Source organism: Arachis hypogaea, chromosome 14, assembly GCF_003086295.3.
Source record: "Arachis hypogaea cultivar Tifrunner chromosome 14, arahy.Tifrunner.gnm2.J5K5, whole genome shotgun sequence".
Lineage (NCBI taxonomy): Eukaryota > Viridiplantae > Streptophyta > Magnoliopsida > Fabales > Fabaceae > Arachis > Arachis hypogaea.
Window position 1 is genome coordinate 75,013,749 of NC_092049.1, and position 8,339 is coordinate 75,022,087.

The 8,339-nt window shown below is 40.8% G+C and overlaps 1 non-coding gene across 1 annotated transcript; it reads left to right on the forward strand.

Moving 5' to 3' along the window:
• Nucleotides 1–6,825: 6,825 nt before the first annotated feature.
• LOC112745648 (small nucleolar RNA R71) lies at nucleotides 6,826–6,933 on the forward strand. The gene has a single exon (XR_003173565.1). It is a non-coding gene; the product is annotated as a small nucleolar RNA R71 (small nucleolar RNA).
• Nucleotides 6,934–8,339: the final 1,406 nt, after the last annotated feature.

The window sequence follows — 8,339 nt, forward strand, 5'->3', positions numbered from 1 at the left end:
AGTGCGGCTTCTTGGAAGGCGTCCATTCCCTCTGGAATAGGGGGAAGACTCAGAGCTTGCTGAATGGGCTCTTCTATGATGGGGACTTGCTTCTGCCGGATATAAACAGACTGCATGGTTGGCATGTAGAAGTTAGAGTAGAACTCAACTACCCAAGAAAGATTGACCTGCCTTGGCTATCTCTGTAGGAAACCCCATTGTCTTCGTTCAATTTGTGGCTCAACAAAGGTAGCAATATTGGACGGGAGGATTAGAAGGTATTCATTGTTATAGTTCCTTTCTGCCAGGATAGGGAACATCTGCTCACAGTAGCGATTGGGAAATCGCGCAGTGTCCTTTGCTGGAAAGACTTTCTCCTTTTCATTAACCTTTATTATCCTCTTAACTCTTTTTGTTGAGGGCTTGACTGCGGTTGAAGAGGGCTCTGCCACTAATGCTCTTTTAGTTCCTCTTCTTGCTGGTGGTTTGGAAGTAGCTTTCTCTTTTCCTTTCTTGGTGGCCATCCTGAAAGAAGGGAAGAGAAAGTAAATTAAATTCAAAGAGATATACAGTAAGGAAGGAAACGGAAAAGAGGGTGATGGATGCACATTAAGATATACTGACATTATCACATGCTTGCGGGTACATGTGAAAAGCCAACAATGGAAAATAGCTAGTGCATATAAAGACAAGTGACTGCAAGGTGTTTATTGGCATGCCGGCAAAGGGCATGAGTAGCATAGACCAAGCAATACTTTGTAACAAACCATCATGTTTGTATTGACAATTAAATTCAATTAATACAATGGTAAAGGAAAGTTGTGAAAAGTAAGCATTGAATAGTATAACAACATAGAGAAGTGCATAATGCCATTTGAGCTTTTTCACAAACACATAGTATGCATGATGAATAAGGTATAGAAAATATGAAGGTGAACATGCAAGCAATCCCTTAAATAGAATAAAAATAATTGTAAAACAATCTGCAACAATCCATAAGCATATAATGAGGGATAATGACTCAAAAAGAAATTTCTAACACCATGTAAAAAGGAAAAGAAGAAGAAGGAAAATATGAATAATGAAAAGAAAAATAATATATAAAATAATATATAAAATGATAGAAAAGAGAAGAAGGAAGAAGAAAATAGAACCTTGGTAATGGAGGTGAGAGAGAGAGAGAGTGATAGGTGAGATAGAAGGAAGAAGGGAGAAGGAAGAAATAAGGAGGGAAAAGGAAAATTAGGATTTGGAGGAGAGAAAGATAAGATATGTGGCAATTTTAGGTTGAGCTGTGCGGCGCATGCAACGCGGCCGCGTGGGCCACGCGTTCGCGTGGATGCGCTTCAAGTATGGTGACGCGATCGCGTTCGTCACGCGGTCGCGTGACCCATGTTATGCTTCTGGCGCGAGTGCAGCCTCGCCCCAGCACAACTCTCTGTTCAAATTAATTTATTTGCCAAAATTGGGACGACGCGATCGCGTGATTGTGCGCCAGAAAATGGATGACGCGGCCGCGTCGGCGACGTGGTCCGTGATAAGGATTGTGCTTCCAGCACCAATCCAGCATCACTCTCGCACAATATTTCATTGTGCACCCTTTTACGTCGAAAACTCAGGGCACGCGGCCGCGTGGGGCACGCGGTCGCGTGGGAGGCCATGATTCCCATGCGATGCGACCGCGTCAGCGACGCGGTCGCGTGGGTTGATTTGTGCTATTGGCATGCCTCCAGCCACGCTCCAGCGTGACTTTCTGTTCATCTTTATTTTTCTTTACTCTCTTTACGACGCGGACGCGTCGCTGATGCGATCGCATGGCGTGGCGGAAATTTTTTTTTTTGATGGAAATAAAAACATGTAAACGCAGATGCACGAAAGTACTAAGAAAGAGAAGAGTTATTGAATAGGAAAAACTAAAAATAAAGAAAAGAACGATCATACCATGGTGGGTTGTCTCCCACCTAGCACTTTGCTTTAACGTCCGTAAGTTGGACGCTCCACGAGCTCAATCTTCTGCTATGTGGGGGTCTTCCAAGAGGAAGATCTCAAGCTCCTTATTTCTCTGCATCTTCTCACCATGGTATAGCTTCAGGCGTTGTCCATTAACCTTAATGAGTTCAGAGCTTGAGGGATGGCTTAGGTGATAAACTCCGTACGGTTCAGCCTTCTCTACTCTGTATGGACCTTCCCATCTTGATCTCAACTTACCTGGCATGAGCCTTAGTCAAGATTTGTAAAGGAGGACTAAATCCCCAGGTTGGAACTCTTTCCTCTTGATGTTTTGATCATGTACAACTTTCATCTTCTCCTTGTATATTCTTGAGTTCTCATAAGCTTCTAGGCAAAGGCTCTCCAGTTCCTGGAGTTGCAACTTCCTTTCAGCTCTGGCTTTTTCAATTCCCATGTTGCACTCCTTAACTGCCCAAAAAGCTCTGTGTTCTATTTTAACTAGGAGATGACAAGCTTTTCCATAAACCAAGCGGAAAGGACTCATCCCAATGGGTGTCTTGTATGCTGTTCTATATGCCCAGAGTGCATCTTGTAGCCTGGTGCTCCAGTCTTTTCTATGAGGCTTTACTATCTTTTGCAAGATACGCTTAATTTCTCTGTTTGACACCTCGGCTTGCCCATTAGTTTGGGGATGGTAAGCTGTTGTAACTTTATGAATTATCCCATGCTTCTTCATTAATCCTGTTAGTCTCCTATTACAAAAATGGGTGCCTTGGTCGCTCACGATTGCTCGTGGTGATCCGAAGCAACATATAATATGGTTTCTCACAAAGGAAACAATAGTGTTAGCATTATCAGTGCGGGTAGGAATTGCTTCCACCCATTTGGAAACATAATCCACAGCTAACAATATATAAAAATATCCATTAGAATTTGGGAATGGACCCATGAAATCAATGCCCCAAACATCAAAAATTTCACAGAAAAGCATAATTTGTTGAGGCATCTCATCCCTCCTGGATATATTACCAAATTTCTGGCATGGGAGACAAGATTTGCAAAACTCAGCAGCGTCTCTAAAAAGAGTAGGCCACCAGAATCCACAGTCTAAGATCTTTCTAGCTGTTCTTTGAGGGCCAAAATGTCCTCCACTCTCAGATGAGTGACAGGCCTCTAAAATGGACTGGAATTCTGATTGAGGCACACAACGTCTAATTGCTTGATCAGCACCACATCTCCATAAATATGGGTCATCACATATATAATATTTAGACTCACTTTTCAGCTTGTCTCTTTGATGCTTAGAAAAATTTGGAGGAAATGTGCGGCTAACTAAATAATTAGCAACAGGTGCATACCAAGGGACTACCTCAGATACTGCTTGCAGGTTATCAAAAGGAAAATTATCATCTATAGGAGTCGAATCTTCCTTAATATGCTTAAGGCGACTCAAGTGGTCTGCCACTAAATTTTGAGTACCACTCCTATCCTTTATTTCTAAATCAAATTCTTGTAACAGCAGTATCCAACGTATAAGTCTTGGTTTGGACTCCTTTTTAGCTAATAGATACTTTAAAGCTGCATGGTCCGAATACACTACTACTCTAGTACCAAGTAAATAAGCCCGAAATTTATCCAGAGAAAAAACAATAGCAAGAAGCTCTTTTTCAGTAGTAGTATAGTTGGACTGGGCAGTGTCTAAAGTCTTAGACGCATAAGCAATAACGAAAGGATCCTTACCTTCACGCTGAGCTACCGCTGCTCCTACTGCATGGTTGGAAGCATCGCACATGATTTCAAACGGCTGGCTCCAATCTGGTCCTCTCACAATTGGAGCTTGAGTTAGAGCAGTCTTCAGCTTATCAAACGCTTGTTTGCAATCCTCACTGAACTCGGACTCAATATCCTTCTGCAGTAATCTGGATAAGGGAAGTGCGACCTTACTAAAGTCCTTAATAAATCTCCTGTAAAAACCTGCATGGCCAAGGAACGAACGGACTTCCCTCATAGAAGAGGGGTAAGGTAAACTAGAAATAATATTCACCTTTGCTGGGTCTACAGAAATGCCATTATTAGATACCACATGTCCTAATACAATCCCTTATTTTACCATAAGTGACATTTTTTGAAGTTTAATACAAGGTTTGTATTAACACATCTATCTAATACTCTAGATAATCCATCTAAGCAAAGGTTAAAAGAATCACCATAAACGCTAAAATCGTCCATAAAAACTTCCATACAGTCCTCAATAAGATCGGAGAAAAGACTCATCATGCACCTTTGGAAAGTAGCTGGTGCATTGCAGAAGCCAAAGGGCATTCTCTTGTAAGCATAAGTCCCAAAAGGACATGTAAAAGTAGTCTTTTCCTGATCCTCAGGAGCTATATGAATCTGGAAATAACTTGTGTAACCATCTAAAAAGCAATAATGTGATTTACCTGACAGGCGATCCAGTATTTGATCAATGAATAGAAGTGGGTAGTGATCCTTTCGGGTAGCTTGGTTGAGATGTCTGTAATCAATGCAGACTCTCCAAGCATTCTGAACTCTAGTTGCTATGAGCTCTCCATGCTCATTCTTCACTGTAGTGACTCCAGACTTCTTGGGCACCACTTGTACTGAGCTTACCCATTCACTGTCTGAAATGGGATATATGATACCTGCTTCCAATAGTCTGGTCACTTCCTTTTTGACAACTTCCAAGATGGTGGGATTCAATCTTCTTTGGGGTTGACGGACAGGTCTTTCTCCCTTTTCTAAAAATATTCTGTGCTCACATACTTGAGGGTTGATGCCTACTATGTCTGCCAAGCTCCACCCAATTGCCTTCTTATGCTTCCTCAGCACATCAAGTAACTGCTCTTCTTGTTGAGAAGTAAGTTCCCTTGCAATAATAACTGGAAACCTCTGCTCATCTTCAAGATAAGCATATTTGAGATGTGGAGGGAGGGGTTTCAATTCTAACTTTTGATCATGGGCAGGCTCTGGATTATCTGGAGCTTGTGAAAATGACGAAGTGCCCTCATTGTCAGTTAAGAGGGTCCCCACACTTGGACCTTGTCCAGTGTGCCTCTCTTCTAACTCTTTCTTGTGAACTTCAGCTACACTTTCATCTATGACATCACACTGAAAGATAGAACGATCTTCTGGGGGGTTGTCAATGACTCCATTCAGATTGAAGATTACTATGCAGCCATCTATTTCAAAGGAGTATGTTCCTGAAAAAGCATCCAATTTGAATTTTGATGTCTTCAGGAATGGTCTTCCAAGTAGGATTGATGATGGCTTATCTGAATCATTATGGGGCATCTCCAAGATATAAAAATCAGTGGGAAATGTAAGCCCTTTAATGTTCACCAAAACATCTTCAGCAACTCCAGCCACTGTAATAATGCTTTTATCTGCTAACACAAAATGAGCTGCCGACCTTTTTAAGGGAGGGAGCCTCAAAATATCATATATAGACAAAGGCATTATACTGACACATGCTCCTAAATCACACATGCAATTATAAATTACTACACCACCAATAGTACAGCTAACTATACAAGGACCTGGATCACTACATTTTTCAGGTAATCCTCCCATTAAAGCAGATATAGAACTACCAAAAGGAATAGTTTCTAATTCATTAATTTTGTCTTTATGGATATATAAGTCTTTTAGAAACTTTGCATATTTAGGTACCTGTTGAATAACATCAAAAAGAGGAACAGTTACCTCAACCTTTTTGAATATTTCTACCATTTTGGGGTCGGGTTCCAGCTGTTTCCTGGGCTTCCTTGCAAGTTGTGGAAATGGAATAGGAGTAGTGTTTTCTGTGGTGTCTACGCCTTTTGGTGCTTCCTCCTGTGGTTGAGCTATTTCTTCTTCAGCTATGTCCTGTATGTCCTCTTCCTCTTCAACATCTTCTATTTCTACTACCTCTTCAGCTGAGGTGTGTTCTGTTGGGCTTGGTTTCTCCTGATTCCTCTCCTGCAGTGTGGTTCCAGACCTTAGGATGATGGCATTAATGCCTCCCTTCGGATTGGGTAATGGTTGAGAGGGGATTCCAGTGGAACTTGAAGATTGGTTATTGGAATTTTGTGTTGATCTAATCTGTGACATAAGAGCTTGCAAAGTAGAGGTCAGACTGTTCAGACTGGCATTAATACTATTCATGATGTTATTTTCCAATGTCTGCTGTCTTCGCTCAAAAGATTGTAGTAACTATTCATTAGGAGATGAAGAAGAGTGAGTGAATTGAGAGGTCTGCTGTTGATTGTTCTGTGGTCCTTGGTTTTGCCTCAGGTGAGGTGCTCTGTAAGGTTGATTCTGCTGCCTGTTGTTGTTATTATTCCACCTCTGATTTCTCTGATTATCTCGGCCTCCTCTGTTATTGTTGTCCCTCCAATTCTGGTTAGAATTGTCCTGCCATCCATGGTTATTATTTCCACTTTGATTGTACCCTTGGTTGGGGCGGTCATAGAAGTTATGAGTGGATGCCACCATGTTGTCTTCTTGTTGGAGCTGCGGGCATCCATCAGTGTAATGGCTATAATCAGCATAGATTCTACAAATTCTTTGTGGGACTAGTTGTTGGTTTTGCTGTGGTGGAGGAGCTTGCTGAGCTTGTTGTTGATTCAATTGCATCTGCTTCAGTAAGTTGGTCATCTCGCATATACTCTGAGCTAGAGCAGCAGTCTCTCTATTAGAGGATACTTCTACAACGGCTTTTGAACGGCCTTGCTTTTGCCTGTGGTTCCTAGTAGATTCAGCTAAATCACTGATCAATTGCCAAGCCTCATCAGTGGTCTTGTACTTCTTCATAGACCCATTGCTATCACTTTCCAATGTGGTCTTATCTTGGGGCCTCATGCCCTGTGTGATAATGCTAAGTAACACTATCTTGTCAATCATATGGTGGGGGCATGCTTCCAGAAGATTATTGAAGCGCTCCCAGTATTCAAAGAGAGTCTCATTGTCATCCTGAACAATTGTGGAAATATCCTTCCTCAGTTTATCAGTAACTTCAGATGGAAAGAATTTCTCTAAAAACTCCTTTCTGAGTGTATCCCAGTTGGATACATTTGCTAGAGGTTAAGTGTAGTACCACTCTCTTGCTTTTTCCTCAAGAGAAAACGAGAAAGCTTTCAGCAAAATTGAAGTTTCATCAGTACCATCACGCCTGACAGTAGAACAGGCTGCCTGGAAATCTCTCAAGTGCTTGATAGGCTCTTAAGCAGGTAGGCCATGAAACTTGGGCATCAAATTTAGCAGTGCGGTCTTTATTTCAAAATCTGTAGCTACCGCTGGATGATGCGCTTGAAACGGTTGTATTGTAAAATCAGGGGCTCCTTCCTCCTGGATGGTAACTCTCCTAGCTGCCATGTCTTCTGCACGTAAAACAACCGAATCAGTAGAACGGGGGCTGGTTTCTTCCTCAAGTTCACTTTCAGATCCGCCCTCAGAGCGGACTAACCGACGCTGATCTCGCCTTATTCGTGAAATAGTCCTTTCAATTTCAGGATCGAATATTAGCAAGCGCGGATCAGGAAGTGAACGCATCATTTGACGAAAGAAACATGCAGCTCATAGTAGCAAAATAAAATAAAATGCAAATAAATAAATTCTAATTAATAACTTTAGCACTCTATTGCAACTCCCCGGCAACGGCGCCAAGAATTGATGAGGCACAGAAGTTGGTGAATTAAAAATTATTAAAATAGTTACGTTGCAAGTATAGTTCTTAACTCACCGAAAATCTGCCTATCAATTTAGAAATATGTCACAGTGAGTTTAAATTGAAAATTACTGGGAATTTAAGTCCCAGGTCGTCTCCCAACGAGTTGCAGAAAAGTGTGCTTTTTTATTAATCAGATGTTCCAAAAAGTTGAGTTAAGTTTGTGAAAAATTAAATTGAGAAAATTCAAATAATATGAATAAAAGCCTTGACTGGGAGTTGATTAGTTGGAATCTCTATTATTGATGGGATGATTTCAAGATTAATTTATAATTAATGGTTGTTCTGTTTAGTTATCCTTTACTAGGTAAAGGAAAGTCAAACAAGTTGGAATGCTAGATCTGTTCACGAGTTGCAACCCACTTAGTTCAAAGGGATTGGTGTTAGTGACTAAATAGCAATCCAACAGTTAACCCAATTACAAATTCTCTTTCAATCCTTCCAACTCAAGAGTTCCTTTCAATCAACTCCCCATCAAGTGAAGGAACTACTCGCTCATTGCAAATAATAAATCCATAACATATGAAGGAGAATTAAAAGAAGACATAATTATTTGAATGGAAAATAAATTAAAATGGAAGAAATAATCCTTGTATTAAATAATCATGAAAGTATTCAAATGACAGAATTGAACAAAGCAGAGAACATGGAAGAATAAAACCAAGTTAAGAGAACGAACTAGAAT